Consider the following 24234-nt stretch of genomic DNA (forward strand, 5'->3'; position numbering starts at 1 on the left):
TGCAATGGCCAGCCTGGCATGCACACTTTAAACACTCCAACCCGAACTGTCTTAGACAGCTGGGTGGCGAAAATGCACCAACCCCCAATGCTTCAAGGAGCGTCAAACCAGCAAGCTCCAGTCAATACTGGTGCTTCTCTCTTGCTGCCTAAGCAGCATGAGCGCAGTGCCATGACTGGTAGAGGGGAGCTGGATAAGGCTGTGGAAGTTTGCTGCCTGTGCTGGAGGAGCCACCGAGATGAAGAGGAGCAGTAGGTAAGTAATTCTTTCTTTCTTTATTTTTTTATTTGATTTAACTCACTGACAGGCATTGTGAGAAATTTGCAGTGCCTTCATTCTCAGTTTAAGAGCTCTCGATCATGGCCCGTTATAAACAATGTTTAAAATGGACCAGGATTGGAGGCTTTGTCTTTGAGTCTAAGGGCACTGATGGTTTTAATTTGTGCCTTTCAGAGGGTTGCATATTCGCCCGCCACTCCCCCACCTGTTTTGTTTGCCGCTTGCAGCCACTGATGTAATCTGCCCTTGCTTTTCTCACTCTTTTGCACGTAAAAATGAATGTGAACTTGGGCCCTCATTACAACCCTGGTGGTCGGTGTTAAAGCGGCGGTAACACCGCCAACAGGCCGGCGGTAAAAAAAATGGAATCACAACTACGGCGGAAACCTTCAACACAGACAGGCACTTTAACTCTCTGACTGCCACGGCGGTAGCAACAAACACTGCGGCGGTAACTGCCAACTGAGAGGCGGAAGTCAATGTACTGCCCACCACATCACAACCCGCCCATCTGCCAGATTTTCCGGGGCAGTACCAACGCCATCAAAAGCACGCCAGAAACAGTACACAGAAGGGAAACCACTCACCTCTCGACACTCAACGAAGAACGAGGATGCCATGGAACCCGAACTACAAGTGTTACCGATGTTGGTGTATCTTCTCATCTATCAGGAGGACGAACATCGGCAGCGACGACCACGGTGAGTACTGCACTTAGCACACAGGAGACGGGGAGGAAAAAGAGAGTGAAAAACACACGCAACACATAACACCCCCACCCTCACCCCCAACACCATACACACAAACACATGCAACAACATTACATATACACCCGGTAATCCTCTGGAAGAATGCAAGGACAAAAGGAATTGAGTCAAATGAGTGTCATATTAGAAATAGTCAGATATACGTTACAAATTCAAAAACAGTATTTACAAAATATACAATATGTACATAAAGCGGTACATTGTCCACTCAAAATGTCTGTGGGCTACAGGGCCATATCACATAGGCCAAGCCCACACTTTACTCAATATGGAGAGAACACTGCAGGGGCATCAGGTTGAAAACACACAGGCACCTCAGGGGGATGGGGAAGTGGGGGCACCTCAGCCGGAAGATGGGACAACGCCACTGCTCCTGGAGTGGGCTCCATGCCCACAGCGATATCCTGGGGAGAGCAAGGCCACAGTCTCTCAAATCTCTCAAATGGGTGGTTTGCCCACTGCCTGGTCCTGCGGAGCTCAAAGCCACAGTCTCTCAAGTCTCTCAAGTGTGTGGTTTGCCCACTGCCTGGTCCTGGGGAGTTCAAAGCCACAGTCTCTCAAGTCTCTCAAGTGGGTGGATTGCCTAGTACCTGGTCCTGGGGAGTGCAAAGCCACAGTCTCTCAAGTGGATGCCTTTCTCCACTGGTTCTGGAGGGGGCTTTCTGCCCAGCGTGCTTCATCCTGCCAAGGATAGGGTGAGTGGATGCCTTTCTCCACTGGTTCTGGAGGGGGCTTTGTGCCCAGTGTGCTTCATCCTGCCACAGATAGGGTGAGTAGATGCCTTTCTCCACTGGTTCTGGAGGGGGATCTGTGCCCAGTGTGCTTTATCCTGCCAAGGATGAAGGTCTGGCAGGTGGAGTCTTTGAGGTGGCCTTGCTGGATGGTTGTGGCTCCTTCCCCTTCCTGGATACTGTCCCCTTCTTTACCTTGCCAGGTGGTGGGATGGATTTTGCCTTGGCAGGGGTTGGTGGCACACTGGCTGGGCTGACGGGTGTCCCCTTTGATCCTCTGACAGCTGCAGGAACCACAGCGGACGTGGACTTAGTGGCGGAGGTGCTGGGCTGGGTTTTGGCCACCCCAGCCCAAGGGGAAGGAATGGAGGGGGAGGGGGAGGGAAGAGGTCAATGTTTGCCAGGAAAATCTTCTTAGGGACACTGGGACGGGAAGAAGGAGAAGGTCTGAAAGAGGAGGAAGAGGGAATGGTTGTAGGAGGTGTCTGTTTGCTGAGTTTGGGGTCAGGTGCATGGACTGGATGCTGTTGGGAGGTGGAAGGCTGTTAGGTGGGTTGGTGCTTGCGTTTGTGTACTTTGGGAGGAGGCGTCACAGACACACTGGGAGAGGACACAGGGGACATGTGCATGGAAGTGGGGGTGGTGACTACCAGTGAGGGGTGTGTAGTGATGGGCGTGCTGGTGATGTAAGTAGTGGATGATGATGTAGTGCATTCAGGTGTGAGTGTAGACACTACTGGGAGGGCGGTGGATGACGAGGAGGAGGGGTACACAGTGGAAGCAATGGATGTTGGTGGGTCTGCATGGGGATGGTGCTTGTGTGAGTGCCTGTGAGATGAAGTGTGGTGCTTGTGTTTACCTGAGCCACTTTTGTGTGTTGATTTGGGTGAATGCTGGTCTGAAGGTGTGCTTGGGATAGGTTGGGGTTAAGGGGATAGGGACTGGGTAGAGGAAGTTGGAGGGAGGAGGCTAGAGACAGGGACAATGACTGCCGTCAGTGCGGAAGCCAGAGCCTGAAATGCTCTCTGTTGGGCCGCCACGCCAGAGTGAATGCCCTCCAGGTATGCATTTGTTTGTTGCAAATGCTTCTCGACACCCTGGATGGCATTAGAATGGTTGACTTCCCAACAGTGAGGGATCTCAGGAGGTCAATAGCTTCCTCACTGAGGGCAGCAGGGCTGACTGGGGCAGGGCCTGAGGTGCCTGGGGCAAAGGAGGTGCCCACCCTCCTGGGTGACCGGGCACGGAAAACATGCTGAGGGGCTGCTGGGAGGGCGGCGCTGGTAGGGGGGGTGGCTGTACTTGTTGTTGGGGTGGGCTCAGAGGTGTCCGCCACCGCCAGGGAGCTTCCATCGGAGGAGGAGTCGCTGTCTGTGGTGTCCCTGTCATGGTGCTCCCCTCACCCTCTGTCCCACTGGTGCCCTCACCGTTGGTGGATTCGGCCTCCAGGCCCATGTGGGATGCAGCTACCTCTGTTGCCGGTGCCTCTGCTCGTCTGCCAGATGATACTAATGCACACAAGGACAGGGTGACAAAACAAAAAGGGGGGGAAAGACAAAGGATACACTTGGTCAGTGCCAGCAACAACACTACTGTTGGCATTCACAACTCACAGGGAACAGCCCCATGACTAGGCCATGCACTACCAGTTACAATGCCAGTCACAAGCCCATGGGGCACAATGCCTAACGCCATCTGCTGCACACCTGAAACAAACAGGGCCCTGACCAGTAGTAGATGCCCACTAACACAATTGGGTTTGGAGTGCTTCAGAGCCTGCCCAACAAGGGACCTACCCTGCCATGTTCACCCTGGCCTAGGGGCACCCACAGTCCACATCCCCACCCAGGTAAAAGCTAAACGCACGCAAAGTAATGAATCAGAATTTGTACTCAACCCCTTGTGGCTGCTGTGATGCCTTCAAGCGCCCATCTAACTCTGGACAGGACACTGCCAGGATGCGGAACATCAGGGGGGTCAGGGTATGACGGGCACCCCTTCCTCGTTGGGAGGCCAGCCCCAGCTGGGCCTCCATCGTCTTCCTTGCCCAGCGCCGCAGGTCCTACCACCGTTTGCAACAGTGGGTGTTCCACCTGTCAAAGACCACCAGGGTCCTGCACCTCCTTGGCGATGGCAAGCCAAATACCCTTTTTCTGATGGGAGCTGACCTACAGGAACAAGACAGCATAAAAGGGAATTAGTTAACCGTCCGGACCGTCACACTCATGGCCCACCATATCCCTCCCATCCCTTGACGCACATACATTGACCACCATACATGCAGCACTCTGGCCAGGACGACTCAGCCCCCCCCTACATGTGGCTTACATACACAGCACTCCATACATTCATGGCCCATGCATCACGCTCACAGTGTACTAACTTGTTTGTCTGGAGGACCGTAGAGTAATGTGTACTGCGGTAGGACCTCATCCACCAGTCTCTCCAACTCCTCCGCAGTGAAGTCAGGGGACCTTTCCCCAGACACAGGAGCTATTGTCGCTTCCAGACACAGGTCACAGCAGCACTTGCAGTGTAAGTCCTCTCCTGTTGAAGGTCGGGTAGCAAGTGAGTGAAGAGATAGAAAATGGCACTCACGTCCGCTCCTGGAACCCATAGGGCCCAATGATAACCAATGCAAAGTCGTGCAGCGGTTGTCGACCGCCTACCGCAACGGCGCACATCGCCAGCGGAATTACCTCATTTCCACTTGTTCCTGCTCACAAGTGAGGCAGCCGCCATTTCAGGAGGACACAGGCCATGGCACCTAACTGCGTCACAGAAGACATTGGCACAACAACTGAATCTCAGATTCACATACTGGTTCTGTAAATGTAGAACTGCATCATTATTGCACTAGATGGGTGATTATGACCCTCTGCTCACTGTTTTCCTCCCTAGGCTTCAACCGCTGAGGATGAATATGAGATGGAGACTTACTCCAGTGTACAGACCCCTGGTGGACCTTGCGACAATGGATGACAGACACATTATAATAACATACAGACTTGATCAAGCAACAATCCAAGAACTGTGTGCCCAATTGGAGCCAGACCTGATATGAGCTATCTGCCAGCCCACAGGTATACCTCCTCTAGTGCAGGTCCTGTCAATGCTCCATTTCCTTGCAGGTGGTTCCTTACAGACAACAGTGGCCATGACATCAGGGATGTCTCAGCCAATGTTCTCCAACGTGTTGACCAGAGTGTTGTCAGCCCTGCTTGAACACATGCACAGCTACATTGTATTCCCCAAGGTGGAGGATCTGGCCACAGCGAAAGCTGGCTTTTATGCCCTGGGACATATCCCCAACATCATTGGTGCCATAGATGGTACATATGTAGCATTTGCCCCCCCTAGAGAAATGAACAAGTGTTCAGGAATAGAAAAAGCTATCACTCTATGAATGTGCAGATGGTGTGTTTGGTGGACCACTACATCGCCCATGTGAATGCCAAGTATCCTGGCTCTGTGAATGATGCCTTTATCTTGAGGAATGGCAGCATCCCATATGTGATGGGACAACTCCAGAGGCACCGGGTGTGGCTAATAGGTGAGCCCAAGGTACCCACCCAGTATATGTTGGTGTCTGGGTATGGGGTTGTCCCTAAGGGTTTGTGTGTGTCTAACAGTTGTCCCTCGATATTTGCAGGTGACTCTGGTTACCCGAACCTCTCATGGCTACTGACCCTAGTGAGGAATGCCAGGACAAGGACAGAGGAACGTTACAATGAGGCACATGGGCGAACAAGGAGGATAATTGAGAGAACCTTCGGCCTCCTGAAAGCCAGGTTCCGGTGCCTCCATCTGTAAGGTGGATCCCTGTACTACTCACCCAAGAAGGTGTACCAGATCATCGTTGCATGTTGCATGTTGCACAACATGGCCTTGAGACACCAGGTGCCTTTTCTGCAGGAGGATGAGTTTGGAGTTAATCTTGTGGCAGAAGTGGAGCCTGTGTACAGGGAGGAAGAGGAGGCAGAGGAAGAAGATGAGGACAACAGAAGTAATATCATACAGCAGTACTTCCAGTGACACACAGGGAAGACATTGTAACTTCACTTTACTTTTCAGTTTTCAGTTGGACATTGTACATGGCAGCCTGATTTCCCTATGTCTATGGCCACTTACTGTACCCTTTGGCATCTCTATTTTCAGACATCTGTAGCCCACTCTGGCTCCTGGTATGTTTACTGCTGCCCATAACAGGTCATGCCAATATATATATAACTGTACATATGACTTGCAATGTTTTCAGAATGTTATGCTAATACATATTTCAATCATTTGACAGACTCCAGATTTGTATTTGTTCCAAGGGTGTTTATTTAAGTGCTCATACGTAGAGGGGGATGTACAATGGACTGGAGTGGAGGAATGTCCAGTTAGAGTCCAGTCTCTTGGTATCACAGGTGCATTGTCCAATGGGGCATAGGAAGGGGAGTAATGACAGTTCCAGGTGGACAGGGAGACAGAGTGGGACAGAAGGGTGACAATTAGGAGAGTCCTATTTCCTGGTGGGGGTCTTGGCAATGCTCTCTGGCTTCTGACTGGATCGCAGGGACCGTTTGCGGGGTGGTTCTCCTTCTGCAGGGGGTGGGGTGCTGGTGGCCTGTTGTTCCTGTGGTGGGGACTCCTGTCCACTAGCGCCGGCGGAGGTGGAAGGATGTTCTCGGTGTGGCTAGTGCCAGGGGCCCAGTGTTGTGCCACTGCCTCCCTCATGGTGTTGGCCATGTCAGCCAGCACCCCTGCCATGGTGACCAGGATGGTGTTGATGTTTTTGAGGTCCTCCCTGATCCCCAAGTACTGTCTCTCCTGCAGCCGCTGGGTCTCCTGCAACTTGGCCAGTATCTGGCCCATTTTCTCCATGGAATGGTGGTATGCTCCCAGGATGTTGGTGAGTGCCTCTTGGAGAGTAGGTTCCCTGGGCCTGTCCTCCACCTGTCGCACAGCAGTCCTCCCAGTTTCCCTGTTGTCCTGTGCCTCTGTCCCCTGAACCGTGCTCCCACTGCCACTGACCCAGGTCCCTGATCCTGTGTTTGTGGGGTTGCCTGAGGTCCCTGTAGTGGTGGACACACTGCTAATTGACGTGTCCTGGGGACAGTGGCATGGGCCCGCTGGGGGGGTGCTGTGCTGGTGTTTCCTGAGGGGAGAAGGTCTGTGGTGGGTTGGGACTATGGCAGGGTAACTGACTGTCCAGAGGTCCCTGATGGGCCAGGTTGGTCATTGTGATCCAGGCATGCAGAGTTGCTGTCATCACTGTGGGCTTCCTCTGGTGCGGGACTGGATGTTGCTGGCAACTCCTCTCCAGTGACGTTGAGTAGAGGTCCTGTGGGGATGAAAATGCAGTGTTATTGTTTCTGCGTGTGCCATCTTGTGCATGGGTGTTTTTCCTTGTATGGTTGTGATTGCCCTGTCAGCTTTGCTTTGTGTGCGTGGTGATTTTGTGGGCTAGGTGATTCTCTCTAAAGGGCATGCTGTGGTGATGGGTGTCCATGCAGGTCTCTGATGGGAGTACATGGATTGTTGTGGCTTGCAGTGTAGGTAAGTACCATCTTGCCTGGCATGTTACCACCATTTTTACATGTATGTAAGTTTGTTTTTGCCTGTCTCACTGGGATCCTGCTAGCCAGGACCCCAGTGCTCATAGTTTGTGGCCTGAATGTGTGTACCTGTGTAGTGACTAACTGTGTCACTGAGGCTCTGCTAATCAAAACCTCAGTGCCTATGCTCTCTCTGCCGTTAAAATTGTCACTATAGGCTAGTGACCATTTTCGCCAATTCTGATTGGCACACTGGAACACCCTTATAATTCCCTAGTATATGGCACCTAGGTACCCAGGGTCTTGGGGTTCCAGGAGATCCCTATGGGCTGCAACATTTCTTTTGCCACCCATAGGGAGCTCAGACAAATCTTACACAGAACTACCACTGCAGCCTGAGTGAAATAACGCATGTTATTTCACAGCCCTTTTACACTGCACTTAAGTAACTTATAAGTCACCTATATGTCGAACCCTCATTTAGTGAAAGTTAGGGCAATTTCCCCAGACTTTGTGAGTGCGGGGACACCATTACACGTGTGCACTACATATAGGTCAATACCTATATGTAGCTTCACAATGGTAACTCCGAATATGGCCATGTAACATGTCTAAGATCATGGAATTATCCCCCCATGCCAAATCTGGTATTTGGGGTGCCAATCCCATGCATCCCTGGGGCTCCACTATGGACTCCGGGTACTGCCAAACCAGCTTTTTGGGGTTTTCTCTGCAGCTACCGCTGCTGCCACCCCACAGACAGGGTTCTGCCCTCCTGAGGTCTGGGCAGCCCAGTCCCAGGAAGGCAGAAAAAAGGATTTCCTCTGAGAGAGGGTGTTACTCCCTCTCCCTTTGGAAATAGGTGTTAAGGGCTGGGGAGGAGTAGCCTCCCCCAGCCTCTGGAAATGCTTTGAAGGGCACAGATGGTGCCCTCCTTGCATAAGCCAGTCCCTGCTCTGGCACAGAACTGGACAAAGGAAAGGGGAGTGACCACTCCCCTGTCCATCACCACCCCAGGGGTGGTGCCCAGAGCTCCTTTAGTGTGTCCCAGACCTCTTCCATCTTGAATCCAGAGGTGTGAGGGCACAATGGATGCCTCTGAGTGGCCAGTGCCAGCAGGTGACGTCAGAGACCCCTCCTGATAGGTGCTTACCTCACTTGGTGGCCAATCCTCCTCTGAGAGCTATTTAGGGTGTCTCCAGTGGACTTTTCCTCAGATAACGACTTGCAAGAATTCACCAGAGTTCCTCTGCACCTCTCTCTTTGACTTCTGCCAAGGATCGACCGCTGACTGCTCCAGGACGCATGCAAAACTGCAACAAAGTAGCAAGAAGACTACCAGCGACATTGTAGCGCCTAATCCTGCTGGCTTTCTCAACTGTTTCCTGGTGGTGCATGCTCTGAGGGCTGTCTGCCTTCACCCTTCACTGGAAGCCATGAAGAAATCTTCTGTGAGTTGACGGAATCTTCCCCCTGCTCCAGCAGGCACCAACCTTCAGCGTCACCGGTACTCTGTGACCCCTCTCATCCTGTTGAGCGTGGCCCTTGTAACACAGATGGTGGACCCAAGTGATCCATACTGTCCAGTGGTCCAACTGTCCAAATTTGGAGGAGGTAAGTCCTTGCCTCCCCTCACCAGACAGTAATCTTGTGCAACACGTGAACTGCAGCTGCTAGGGCTTCTGTGAACTTTTGCAAGGAATCCTTTGTGCACAGCCAAGCCCAGGTCCCCAGCACTCTGTCTTGCATTGCTCAACTCGCTAAGTTAACCTCCGGCTTCGTGGGACCCTCTTTTGTAGTGTTGAGACAACCGCTGTGTTCAGTCCTCTTGAACCTATGTTCAAGGACTTCTGTGGGTGCTGTCTTCTTGTGCTTGGGCTCTCTGTATTGCTGAGGTTCCCCTCTGTCTCCTCTCCCAAGTGGCAACATCCTGGTCCTTCCTGGGCCCGGGCAGCACCCTTTTTCTTTTTATGGCGACCTTTGAAACTAGCAAGGCTTGTTTCCGGTCTTTTTCCAAGGAAACAACTCTGCATCCTCCAGCACTCCGTTGCACATCTGCTGCATGAAGGAGAAGTTCCTAGCACCTTTCGTTGTTGCAGAATCTTCAGCTTCTTCCATCAGGAGTCTGCCATTTTGCACCTTCATCTGGGATTTAGTGGGCTCTTGCCCCCCCCGGACTATTTCACGACTCTTGGACTTGTTTCCCTTCCTTTGCAGGTCCTCAGGTCCTGGAATCCATCTCCAGTGTTTTGCAGTCTGTTGTGGTCTTTGCAGAATCCTCTATCATGAGTTTAGTGTGTTTCTGGGGAAGTAGTAGGACTTCATTCCTACTTTTCAGGGTCTTGGGGTGAGGTATCTTGGACACCCTTAGCGTTTTCTTACACTCCCAGTGACCCTCTACACACTACACTAGCCTAGGGGTCCATTCGTGGTTATCATTCAACTTTCTTAGTATATGGTTTGTGTTGCCCCTAGGCCCATTGCATCCTATTGTGTTCTACAGTGTTTGCACTACTTTCTGACTGTTTTACTTACCTGATTTTGGTTTGTGTGCATATTTTGTGTATTTTACTTACCTCCTAAGGGACTATGGGGGTTATTCTAACTTTGGAGGAGGTGTTAATCCGTCCCAAAAGTGACGGAAAAGTGACGGATTTACCACCAGCCGTATTACGAGTCCATTATATCCTATGGAACTCGTAATACGGCTGGTGGTATATCCGTCACTTTACCGTCACTTTTGGGACGGATTAACACTCCTCCAAAGTTAGAATAACCCCCTATATCCTCTGAGATACTTTTGGCACATTGTCACTAAAATAAAGTTCCTTTATTTTAGTAACCCTGGGTATTGTGTTTCTTATGACCGCAGGGGCCAGGGTCGGCGGGAGCACCGCCGACAGGCCGGCGGTGCCCCGCAGGGCATTCTGACCGCGGCGGTTCGGCCGCGGTCAGATGCGGAAAACCGGCGGTCTCCCGCCGGTTTTCCGCTGCCCTTGTGAATCCTCCATGGCGGCGGAGCGCGCTCCGCCGCCATGGGGATTCTGACACCCCCTACCGCCATCCTGTTCCTGGCGGGAGACGGTAGGGGGGGCTGCCAATGGCATGGGCACTGCAGGGGCCCCCGTAAGAGGGCCCCACTATGTATTTCAGTGTCTGCAATGGAGACACTGAAATACGCGACGGGTGCCACTGCACCCGTCGCACATACCCACTCCGCCGGCTCCATTCGGAGCCGGCTTCCTCGTGGGGAGGGGTTTCCCGCTGGGCTGGCGGGCGGCCTTCTGGCGGTCGCCCGCCAGCCCAGCGGGAAAGCCTGAATGGCCTCCGCGGTCTTTCGACCGCGGAGCAGCCATATGGCGGTTCCCGCGAGGCGGGCGGCTACCGCCGCCCGCCTCAATCAGAATCACCCCCTGTGTACTTTCTACATGACTTGCATAAGGAGGCAGTCATTAGATATAAACAATATGGGAACACCACCACAACTTTTTCCAGTGGAATCAGACAGGGTTGTAAACTGGCCTCACTCTTGTTTACACTATATATAAATGATTAGGGGGGGACTGTGAAGCTTGTATAGATATCCCACGAGCTGGTTCATACCATATCCCTGCAGTTTTGTATGCCAGCAACGCGTTTATTATCTAGGACCACGGTCGGCCTCCAACTCATGCTTAATTCATTTGTTAGTTTTATGAACATTGGACCTATGTAGAAATGTTGGCAAATCCCATACTATGGTAGTGGGAAGCGGAAGTAAGGGCGGATGAGTTGTACCCTGGCGGGGAGAGAGATTTCCAGGGTAAAAGCTTTCCCCTATCTTGGGATTCTTTTTTGATGAAAAGGATTCATGGGCACCCCTATTAAAAGCTAAAAGGAATACTATGACAAGGTCCATGGCGTAGGTGTCTGATTTTGCTGGTTGGTTGGGGGCCAAGCCTATTAAGGCACTGATTAAAATCTATCAGTCGAAATGTATTGCACTGATCTCTTTTGGTAGTGACATCTGGGGCTATTAAGAGACCCCTGACATACAGGTAGTTGAAAATACGTTTGTGTGCTGTGCCCCAATCCATGGCCCCCTTTACGGTGCATGAGGAATTAGGTGTGGGCCGTATCTCGGATTTGCTGATAATTCTCCCTTTAATACATTTAACCCAGAATTGAAGTTAAAACAGGGGAATTGTAAAGGAGTGTATGCACCTTGATGAGGCTAAATTTATTCCATGGTTAAACCACACTAGATTAGCCTTCGGGGATTTGGGTCGCCCACAATTATATGACTGCCCAACGGTATTGTAAGAGGGAATCTTGTTTGGGTAAAAAACATTTTTTCGCTGCAGTATAGGCGTCTAAGGAGAGCAGAGAGTTAGCTAAGCCTCTGTTCGCGCACGTCATAATGAAAACCTGTGGGTTTATTGAGCTGTATCTCAATTTTGTCACAAACTCACACATCGGTTCTTGCTGACTAGATTCATGCTAAATTTATGGCACTGGCTTTTGGGAGACCCTGTACGTTTTGATAAAGTTGGGAATTAGGTCCCATGCGGCTATGACCATTTTTCTGAACAAGACACTATGGGGGTCATTCTGACCCCGGCGGTCGGCGGGAGCACCGCCGACAGGCCCGCGGTGCCCCACAGGGCATTCTGACCGCGGCGGTTCGGCCGCGGTCAGATGCGGAAAACCGGCGGTCTCCCGCCGGTTTTCTGCTGCCCTTGTGAATCCTCCATGGCGGCGGAGCGCGCTCCGCCGCCATGGGGATTCTGACACCCCCTACTGCCATCCTGTTCCTGGCGGGTCTCCCGCCAGGAACAGGATGGCGGTAGGGGGTGCCGCGGGGCATGGCATGGGCACTGCAGGGGCCCCCGTAAGAGGGCCCCACTATGTATTTCAGTGTCTGCTATGCAGACACTGAATTACTCGACGGGTGCCACTGCACCCGTCGCACATACCCACTCCGCCGGCTCCATTCGGAGCTGGCTTCCTCGTGGGGAGGGGTTTCCCGCTGGGCTGGCGGGCGGCCTTCTGGCGGTCGCCCGCCAGCCCAGCGGGAAAGCCTGAATGGCCTCCGCGGTCTTTCGACCGCGGAGCGGCCATATGGCAGTTCCCGCGAGGCGGGCGGCTACCGCCGCCCGCCTCAATCAGAATCACCCCCTATGCGCTTTGTTTTATTTTGTGAATACTACAGCAGTGCCCGTAATCAATCTATTTTACTCTTATTAAGATAGAAACGATTTACCAAAGTCAGACCTTTCCTAATCTTGTTACAGAAGTTGTCTAATGAATATGTCTCCCTTAATGGGCGTTGTATGTGTGATGCCATTAATGATGCTTTATATTATTATGAGCTACTTACTTTCAAGCCTCTAATGTCATACTAGTTTACAGAGTAATATATACAAAAGAAGTTTGGATGATGCCAGCAGTGATGTCATCAATGATGTCATTTGAGATGTCATCAATGGTGTCATAAATGATGTCACAGAACATGTCATGTAATATGTAAGGTCATTAACAGTGCATGGAAGGGGTGCAAGTTGTAGGTAGCTCTGTGGCAGATTCTCCAGAGGCAGCCAAACCTACGCTGCACACAGCCCTTGACCGTGCACCAGCAACAGAGCCTGACCGCTAAACCACTCGTAGACAGCAAACCCCTTCCCCACCCAGCCAGGCAGCCAATGCCACACTGTAGAAGGTCTCTCCTTGCGTGCAGCATGGGTGTCATCGCAGGCAGCCACCCAGAGACAGCCAACCCTAGGCTATGCATGGCATTTGGTTGAGCATGGCATGGGGTTAGCCACAGAGCCTGTCTTGCAGCTATTCTGTGCTTCCAACACTCCACAGGCAACCAACCCCATGCTGTGCCCATCCATTGTCTATGCACAGAGTGGGTTTGGCCATTGGGCTTGGTCTGCCATCAGGCCCTATGGCCAAACCCCTATGGGCTGCCAACCCCACACAGCCTTTGGAGTGGGCAGCGGAGGGTTGTCTTACAAGCCCCTAGGTCCAAAACATATATATGAAGGGGAGGGGGAATGCACCTCCCTCACAGACCTTTAATTGTCCCCAGAGACGCCATCTCCCTTCTTTTACCATTGTATACTAAATCACTCATGACATACTCATTTACTACATTTATAATACCCCTAGTCACATCTAAAATGCCATCATTCTTGATAATACTTGGCATGGTAGACTTGCGAGGTATTGTTACTCCAGGGCGCAAGTTACAGTTTCTTGGGATAACTATGAATTTTAGTGGTTCTGTTAATTCTATAAGGTATGTTTTGAGCAACATTTTCACCTAAATATAACTCCCCTCAAACCTTTGCTTTTTCATTGAAGTTTCAAGGGTTTATTTTAATGTAAAGTTAGACATTTTTACAATTTCTCTGCTATAGCCTTTGGGTTTCTCAGTGAAGTTCTAGAGGGTTTTTAACATGAAGTAAGATGCACTATATAAGGGGGGAGTTGGACTTAGGGCCTGGCCTGGCATTGTCTGTTGTGCTGTTCCCGACAAAGCTTGCTGCTCTGCCCACATCCTCCTCGCCCCACGTTGACAAAGTGAATGTCTCTGCTCTCTCATTCCAGCCCTGTTTGGCCATTATCCCCTCACTGCCTTACCGGCCAACCCTGCACAGTTAGATTACTGCCCATAACCATCTCCTCCTTGCCTTTTGTTGTCCGAATCTATGTACCTGCCCTCTCTCTCCTGAGGTGCATGGTCCAAATGGCTACCACTTTCCTCCAGTTAGCTTTTTTTCTGTGCTTTTAAAAATTTTTATTTTTGCATTTATTGGTAACAGAACAAAGCTCTGAGGTCAACAAGCACAGATTATAGTCATCATAAAGTACAAGACTCAACTGGAGTCACATGCATAATCATAATTATAAGTCAAGGAGAAGAACAACGCAGCCTTCAAACCACCAACATAAGTGCAAGTAGTAGTTGAATGGCAGTAGAGGGGGGCATAACTACGGCATAATCGGTGGGAGGCGTTGAGAAACTGTATGTTGTTCGATGCTCGGGACTCCAAAAAGGATCGCAGGGGGGCCCATATATCTCTCGCTCAGGATCCTTCAGGCATAAGTTCCCAGTATATCATTAGTTGTTTCTGACAGTACGCAGCGTCCTTCACCATTCACAGCAATGGGGAGCCTGCCATCGTCCCCAGCACATCGCAACCCTACGCTTAGCCAGCAGCAGCAGAAGTCCCACCAGCCTCTTGTGCGCAGGGGTATCTCCGCAGCATATCCCAAAAGAGCAAGCTTCGGGGAGTGCGGCAACATGAGTCCAGTCATCTCTCCACTCACCCACAACACCTCCATCCAGTATTCTTGCAGAGCCGCACAACTCCGTGCGAGATGCAAGAAATCTGCCTCAGGAGCAAGGCACCTCTTGCATCGCACCCCAGCTCGAAGACCCATATTCTTCAATCTACTGGGCATATAATACAAGCGACGTAGAAAATTGAAGTGAACAAGGTGAAGTCTATAATTAGGGTACAGCTCTCTTATGTGCGCACAGCAACGTTGCCACTTGTCATCAGAAATGGTTTCGCCTATGTCCACCTCCCAGTGGGTTTTAGCTTTAAGCCCAGCCTCAGACGTCACGGTTTGCATGCAAACATATAGACTTGTGATAAGCCTGCGCGGGGACCGCGTTTGATATATAGATTCCAAAACTTGGCACCCCGGGGGCATTTACAGGAAGCAGGCGTAGCCCATGCAGAGCATGGTACGAACTCTGAGAAAGAATAGTAGGTGCAGTGCGGTGTCATGCACATCACCAAGTGTAACATTCCGAGGAGATAAACATCCCATCCGAAAACCAAGATCCCAGAGTATTTGAGTACAGCTCTCGGAGAAACTCACAGGCTTGAACGTCCTCTGACAGCGGCATATCTGCAACATCTTGCACCAGCATCGAAGGTGCAAAGGGCTCTCGCACTCCAGTGTGCCGCAACAACGCAGTCCAGGCCCACGCCGTACAAGCCACAGTATCAACCCCCTTGGTCTGGGTCTGATTGGGCCACCAATCACCTGCGACAGCCTATCAGGACACACTGCGTCACATTCAGGAGCCAAGTGTGGAAGGTATTGTATTGGGTGCAGCCAAAAAATGCGCAAAATGGGCCTGCATGCAGTGATGATAGTGTTCTAGATCTGGAGCCGCCAAACCACCCAGTTCAAACGGAACTGTCAGTTTTTACCATGAAATTTTGGGCTGTCGACCAGCCCAGGCAAGAGCCACAAGCACAGACCTAAGCCTCTTCATGAAGCTCATTGTAAGGACAAGAGGTAGATTGATAAATAAATACAGAAATTTGGGCAGAATGACCATCTTCGCTATCGCTATGCGGCCGGTCAGTGAGAGTGGCAGCGAACGCCACACCTCAACCTTATCTTCCAACCACACAATGGCTTTGCCGTAATTAGCTGACCAAAGCGTATTTGTGTCCCTACTCAGCCAGATACCCAAATACTGCACCAGTCCATCAGTCCAGATGAGGGCTATCTAGAGGGGCACTGAAAGGTGGCTTCGGACAAGGGTAGCACCACCGACTTGGACTAGTTGATGGTGATCCCAGTAGTCTGCCCAAAGCAAACTATCTCATCTAACATAGCATCAAGGTGCAGCTACGGATTACAAACGTATAGGGCGACATCATCCGCATACACAGAGATCAATATTGGATGCTGTTGAAATGCCAATTCCCTGTGGTTATGGTGTTGCGTCAGGCATGCCTCAAGCGGTTCCATCGCAACTGCAAAAAGCAGCGGAGAGAGTGGGCATCCCTGACGAGTGCCCCTAGCTATCAAAAAGGGGTCAGAAATGGTCCTGTTGACTCTCAGTCCGGTGGTCGGCTGCGAGTACAGCAGGCAGATCAGTTGAATGAACCTTTAACTCAAGTCTGCCCTAACGAACAAAGCGAACATATATGGCCACGCAAATGAGTCAAAAGCCTTAGTGGCATCAGGGAACACCCCTCGGGCCGATCATACTAGATGCTGCAAAGTAGGTGCCAAGATTATACAAAGTAGAGTGCCCCAGCACAAAGCCGGACTGATCCGGCAGAACCAAGGAAGGGATTAAGGGTTGCAATCGGGCCACAATAAGCTTCACCAGAATCTTATTATCTATGTTTATTAATGAGAGGGGCCAATATGAATCGCAACAGCACAGGTCTTTCCCAGGCTTCAAAATAGTCACGTGGAGAGCCTTCTGCAATGAGGCCGGGAGAACACCACTCTCAAATACCTCCACATAGACCTCCAGGAGTGTGGCATTAATATATCTGCATATTCCTTATAGAAGGACAGCGTCAGGCCATCTAGCCCCGGGGCCTTTCACCTGGCAGACTTTGTATAGCCTGAATCACATCGTCCACTGAGAAGGGAGCATCTAGATGTTGCCTATGCAAATTCTGAAACCAAAGCAGGCTGATATCCTCAAAAGAGTCAGTGGCAGACGCAGATCTCAACCCTGACTGCTCCGCATACAGGTCAGGATAGAAGTCAGTGAGGACTCGCCTAATCTCCTCAGTGCCGGCATGATGCGCACCAGTCAAATCAGTCAGCTCTACAATATAATTATCTGTCCAGGGCTTACAAAGCATTGCTGCCAGCGTTCAGCCGGCCCTCTCACCTTCACCATATTTCCTCGCCATAGCATCTTTCCCTAGAAAACAAACCTCCCAAAGAGCAGCCTCCTCATACTGTGTCATCTTCCCTCTCAGTTCAGCCAGAAAGTCACCAGACCAGTCAGAGACCAATCTTTTTCATAGATCAGTGACCTGGGCCTCCAGATTCGCCAAGTCCTGCCTTAGCACCTTCAGCACTCCGTGCTGTTTAGAAAGGCAGAACTCGTGGATTACTACCTTAAAAGCCTCCCACACGGTGCCCGCAGAGGACACAGATCCCTGATTCTCAGCAAAGTATGCACAATAGCGTCGGATCTCGTCCATAAAAGCCTGATCTCTAAGCGCTCCATGGGGCAGCATCCACATAAATGCACGTCCGGGGCCTCCAGGAACAAGCAACTCCAGCATGACCAGCGAATGGTCCGACAAGGTATGAGCCTTATGCTCAATGGACTGCATCCAGAGTTCTACGTCCCTGATGCTGAGCCATCTATTTATGCTGGACCAACTGCCATGCACATAATTGACACAGGTACCCTCCCTGTCCGTTCCATGTTTTGCTCTCCATAGGTCTACCAAAGCACTCTCTGCCATCACAAGAGACAGGGCCTTAGCAGCTACCACGTGCTGTGGTGTGGCCTGGCTTTAATGGTCTGTCACAAAATCCAGTATCACGTTGAAGTCCTCCCCACACAGCAGGGACCCAGAACCCAGTGAGCCAATCAGCTGCCACACTTCCTCCAAAAAATTGCGGTCATCAGTATTTGGCCATAAATCGACACCAACCTGCATGGTCTATCTAGCAGTGTTCCTCGCAACATGACATAACAACCATTCAGATCCACAAGTGCCTTTTCAGCAGACCATTGCAGCCCCTTCCGGATCAAAATCACCACACCCCGTGCATACCTCGAATACATCGCAGCATGACACTCACCAATCCAGCCAGCTTTCACCCAGTGTTTCGTGGCTTCTACCAGGTGAGTCTCCTGCAGCATACAGATGTATATCGCATGGCGCTGCATATAGGCAGAGAGCATCCTCATCTTACGCCCATCATTCAGCCCACGAACATTCCAAGTGAGGCAGCGTACAGGCGACACACCTTCTGCGCCATCCCAGCAATCTACCAAAACAAACAACTTCCCAGACCATCACAATTGAGGTATTGGCTGCCTTATGGGTCTCCTGCACCCCAGGAGTGTGGTCTGGGAAGATACTCAGTTCAGTATTATTGTAAGTCACAGGACGACGCTCTCTGATCAATCTGAGTATGGTGTCCCTATCTCTGTAGTTCAGTAAGCGCACAATAATAGGGTGCGCCGGAGCCCCCGGCGGAGGCCGCGGCCCTAGAGATCTGTGGGCTCTCTCCACCTCTAACACCTGGGAGAGCTCGCCAGGGAACAGTACATAAAGCATGGTCCCAACGTAGTCCCCACCGATGGCCGTTGACTCCGGAAGGCCCAAAATGCGGATGTTATTACAGCGGGAGCGGGCCTCAAGGTGCTCATTTTTATTCCGGAACACCTCCAGCACGCACTCCATGCACAGCAACTCTTCCCCGTCTCCACAGTGATTGTCTTCCAGATCCGAGGTGCGTGATTCTAGCTGCTCAAAGACGGCATCATGGCCATCTACCTGTTCCTTTAAACAATCTATTTACTCAGTTAAATTGTCCAGCTTGGCGTCAATGTTGGCCAAGCTATGCTTGAGGTCTAAGAACAGAGCCTTCACAGAGGATGCAGAGGTCTCTTCCTCAAGCGGCAGGTCATCCGCAGACTGGCTGGCCTGGCTGTTCTTCTTTTTCCCACCATCAAAAGTGAGCTTAGTCTGCTTTTGATTCGCCTTCCCCATCTTCTCCGCCAGCTAACCCAGGCAGACAGCCAAAGAGATGCCCACCACTCCGCACCTGTGGCAATCACCAGATAGGTAGGGCCACCAAAGGAGCTCCTCGCGGGCACTCACTCCCACCCGTCGCCCTCACCACAGCAAAGAAGGGGTAGTGCCAGGCACCAGGACCAGGCCCATGTCCCCCGCTGCACAGCCGGCCGCAGCCACAGAAGTCCGACACAGTGGCCCACAGCAACAACACTCCCACCCACGGGGGCCACGCGGCTCGACCCCTGTGGCAGATCAGGCCCTGCAGGTCACCTGTAGCAGGGCCCCAGTATAGCTCGAGAGGCCAGGCACAGGACCATCGGCCAGCCTCCCCAGAAGAAGGGGGGTATCACCACTCCCCGGGCAGCTCAAGGGTGCCCTCCCACAGCCACAGGGCACTAGCAGCTCACTCAAGTTCTCCAAAACAAGGGGGGTGGCAGAAGGCTCCAGCCCCCAGGCCCAGCAAAGGCAATCGCTCCCACGGAAGCCCGCTGCCCGACCAAGCCACCGACCAGGCCCAGCAGGAGCAAAACATCAGGGCGTCGGTAGAAGAAGCCGGAGGAGCAGCCATCGGGTCCCCCACCCCAATTGCGGGGACGAGAGAAGAAAGGAAGAAAGGGGCAAGGATCTGGGAGGAGAAAACAGATTAAGCCCCCTTCCCGGCAGAGCCCCACAGAGTGGTGGCCATCTTGTGGGACGGCCAGGCCATTCCCCTGTCCTCCAGTTAGCTTGATTCCTGCTAACTCTTCATACCCTCTACTCTCTGTTGCCCGAGTCTATGCCCATGTCACTGTCCTCCTGCTTAGTTTCGCGTTTCCCTGACTTCCCGGGAGCCGGAGCCACCTCCGTCCAACTTAAATAATTTTTTACGAGCCCATACGCCTCATTTTTGGGCAGTCCGACCCACCTTCGGAGCCTTTGGGCATCGGTGAGTCGGTTGGGGTCCCCTCGGTTTCAGAGACGTCAGCTTCGGCTCTGGAGGGCCACTCCGGATCCAATCACAGATCTGTCCCAACACCAGTCGTACCACGGCAATCTTCCCCGATGTCGGGTCAGACTTCGACGCTCCCGACGTCAGTTGGGCCCACAATCGACGTCTATCCCATCCTCATACCCGATGACCTGGAGCCAGAACGACGTTGATCGATGCTGATTCCATTCTCTATGGGCTCTCCTGGGCCCAGAGTTGATCCAGACCCTTATCCCTGTGGGGATGGATAATGGGAGAGTATGGAGGGGATGCTGGACCCTTTAGAATACCAGCTTGACCCCCAAATGGACTAGGTGCAGGATTTGGGTGATGCCAGTGGTCTAGACACCTCTCCTGACAGTGGTATGCTCTCTCCTCCTAGCGTGGCTACGGAGGATGGTGCTTCTTATTCTATGGTGGTGAGAAGGGCGGCTGAGGTCCTGGGCTTCGAGCTACCTTCTGTGGAGGTTTGGCCTAACCGATGTGCTTCAGCTGGGGTCTTCCTCTTCTGAGCCCCCTTTAATGAAGCACTGACAGACGTCCTTTTGGGTACTTGGTCCAGACCCAGCACAGGGGCTCCTGTGAATAGGACGATTGCCCGCCGCCATCGGCATGCACCATCAGACCAGAAATTCCTGACCCAACACCCCACACCTGAGAACCTTGTCATCCAGGCTTCTTCTTCATCTGGCTCATTCCCTGCCGCACCCACGGGTAGGGAATCAAAAAGACTGGATAATTTGGGGAAGAAGTTGTTTTCTTCCAACAGTCTAGTGATGCGGTCCATGAACCCTGCATGCCTTTTGGGCCGCTATTCCCATACTCTCTGGGATACGGTCGCGTATGTGCTGCCTGTAGTTCTGGAGGAGGCCCGGACTGTCCTGTCCCAAGCTGTAATAGATGGGAGGGATGCAGCTAAGTTCATGATTCGTTATGGACTGGATACGACCGGTAGATCAGTTGCATCAACGGTGGCATTGAGATGCCACTCCTGGCTGAGAACATCTGGCTTTTCGGGGGATATCCAGTAATCCTTGATGGACATGCCCTTTGATGGCACACGTATCTTCAGAGACAAGGCATACTCAGCGCTCGAGCGCTTTACGGATTCCCGAGCCACGGCCTGGTCCCTTGGCCTCGCGCCCGCACCTAGACCCCAGCAGTCTGCCTTTCACCACTTTCGTGGCTACAGAAGGGGCACCCAACCGCATCCTTTTCCCTCTGGCCACCGACCCGCACATGCTGTACAGCCCCTGCGCGGCCGCAGATGCAGGACCCCTCTTTCCCGGGGATCAGGGAGCCAGCAGGTCGCCCAATCCACCCCCACCCCCTCTGGAGCCAGTAGGTGGCAGGAGTTAGATGGGCGCTTGAAGGCATCACAGCAGCCACAAGGGGGTACAGATTCAAATTCTTGACTTTGCGTGCGTTAAGGTGTTACCTGGGTGGGGGATGTGGGCTGTGGGTGCCCATTAGGCCTGGAGCGAACATGGCAGGGTAGGTTCCTTGTTGGGCAGATTCTGAAGCACTCAAACTCAAACAGTGTTAGTGGGCATCTGCTACTGTGGGTTTAAGGTGTGCAGCTAATGGCGTTAGGTACTGTACCCCATGGGCTAGTGACTAGCTGTGTAACTGGTACTGCATGGCCTAGTGCATAGGGCAGCTCCCTGTATGTTGAGTACGCCAACGGTGGTGGTGTTGCTGGCATTGACCAAGTGTATCCTCTGTCTCTCCCCACACTTTTTGTTCTGTCCTTGTGTGCATTAGCATCATCTGGCGGAGGAGCAGAGGCACCGGCGACGGAGGGAGCTGCATCCTACATGGGCCTGGAGGCCTAATCCACCAATGGACGGATAGCAAGGGGAACACCACGACGGAGATAGGAGGGACACTACAGACAGCAATTCCTCCTCCGATGGAAGCTCCCTCTGTGCCCACCCCAACAACAGGTACAACCGCCACCCCCATGCCAGCACCGTCCTCCCAGCAGCCCCTCAGCATGTTTCCCATGCCCGCTTACCCAGGAGGGTGGGCATCTCCTCCGCCCCAGGCACCTCAGGCGCTGCCCCAGTCAGCACTGCTGCCCTCAGTGAGAAGGCTATTGACCTCCTGAGATCCCTCACTGTTGGGCAGTCACCCATAATGAATGCCATCCAGGGTGTCAAGAGGCATTTGCAACAAACAAATGCATACCTGGAGGGCATGCACTCTGGCATGGTGACCCAATAGAGAGCATTTCAGGCTCTGGCCTCCGCACTGATGACAGCCATTGTCCCTGTTTCCAGCCTCCCCCTCCAACTTCCTCTACCCAGTCCCAATCACCTCAACCCCAGCCTCTCCCAAGCACACCTTCAGACCAGCAATCACCCAAATCAACACACAGAAGTGTCTCAGGCAACACAAGCACCACACTTCATCTCTCACACAAGCACCATCCCCATGCAGACACAGCAAACATCCACTGCCTCCACTGTGTCCCCCTCCTCCTCCTCGTCCAACTCTCTCCCAGTAGCGTCTCCACTCACACCTACCTGCACTACATCCTCATCCACTTCCTCCATCACCAGCACGCCTATCACTACACGCCTCTCACTGGCAGTCACCACCCACACATCCATGTGCACGTCCCCTGTGTCTTCTCCCACTGTGTCTGTGACCCCTCCTCCCAATGTACACAAATGCAAGCACAAAGCAACCCAACATCCATCCACCTCACAACAGCATCCAGTTCATGCACCTGCACCCAAACACAGCAGACTGACACCTCCTACAAGCACTCCCTCTTCCCCCACTCCCAAACCTTCACCCCCTTCCCGCCCCAATGTCCCTAAGAAGCTTTTCCTAGCCAACATTGACCTGTTTCCTACCCCTCCCCCCCCCCGGCCTTCACCTCGGGCTAGGGTGGCCAGAACCCAGCCCAGCACCTCCGCCACCAAGTCCACGTCCGCTGTGGTTTCTGCAGCTGTCAGAGGCTCTAAGGGGGCACCCGTCATGCCAGCCAGTGTGCCACCAACCCCTGCCAAGGCCAAAAAGATTCCTCCACCTGGCAAGGTCAAGAAGGGGACAGCATCCACCAAGGAGAAGGAGCCACAACCACCCAGCAAGGCCATGTCAAAGACTCCAGCTGGCAGACCCAAGGTGACACCACCATCTGCCAAGGGCAGGAAGGGGCACAGAACACCAGCCAAGGCACCGTCTGAGCCTGCAGGTGAAGGTTTGGTGGCTACCAGCACAACCGCCAGCACCGTGGCCAGCACCGCCACCTGCACTGCCGCAAGCACCGCCACCTGCACTGCTGAAGGTAGCACCACTGTCAGCAGCCCCAGTGGGCAGCTGTCCGAGGCTGCAGGGGAAGGGCTGGAGCCTCCCCTCACCACTAGCAGCACCAGCACTTGCACTGTGGCCAGCACCGCCACCAGCAGTGCCGCAAGCACCGCCACCTGCACCGCTAAAAGTAGCACCACTGCAACAGCAGCAGCCCCAGTGGGAAGCCGTCCGAGGCTGCAGAGGAAGGGCTGGAGCCTCCCCTCACCACTGGCAGCACCCCCACCAGCACTGGCACTACCACCACTGTGCAGCCCCCTCCAGGAGCAGTGGCTTTGTACCATCTTCCCGCTGAGGTGCCCCCCCTTCCCCGTACCCCTGAGGTGCATGTGTGTTTTCGACCTGATGCCCCTGCAGTGTTCTCTCCGTATTGAGGCAGGAGTCAAGTGTAGGCTCGGCCTATGTGTTTTGGCCCAGTGTGCCATGGACATTTTGAGTGGACATTGTCCCGCCTTTTGTAAATATTGTGGGCCATATTTATACTTTTTGACGCAAAACTGCGCTAACGCAGTTTTGTGCCCAAAAAATGTGCGCCGGCTAACGCCATTTCGAAGCGCTGTGTGGGCGTCAAATTTATACTTTGACGTACGGCGGCGCAACCAACAGGTGTGAGTCATTATTTCGTGACGCACACAGCGGCGTTCCGTCGTAAAGGAAACCAACGTTAAGGCGACGCACATCACTGTGGGTCGATTTACGACAGCGCAATCCGGAAAGCGCTGTTTTTTTCCACGCTATTGCGTCAAATATTAGCGCGAAAACTGCCCTTTCAGCAGAGGAGAGCCAAAATGGATCCCAGATGCCACTACAGACCCCAGGAGGATGACAGCAGACCAGGAACTAGCCAGGAGGATCCATACAGGAACCAGGACATGTTTAGAAAAAAAAGAAAGTGTCGCTTCAGTGAAGAGGAGCAGGAAATCCTGGTGAAAGAGGTGACGGAACACCAGCACCAACTGTTCATCACCTCTAAATTGCCACTCAGTAGGAGAGAGGCCATATGGAAACAAATTGTGGACAAGATCAACAGTGTGGCTGAAGAACGCCGCACAGTCACTGAGTGTAAGAAACGCTGGCATGACTGCAAACGTAGGACAA

This window comes from Pleurodeles waltl, chromosome 12 (genome assembly GCF_031143425.1).
Source record: "Pleurodeles waltl isolate 20211129_DDA chromosome 12, aPleWal1.hap1.20221129, whole genome shotgun sequence".
In the NCBI taxonomy this organism is placed as follows: Eukaryota; Metazoa; Chordata; class Amphibia; order Caudata; family Salamandridae; genus Pleurodeles; species Pleurodeles waltl.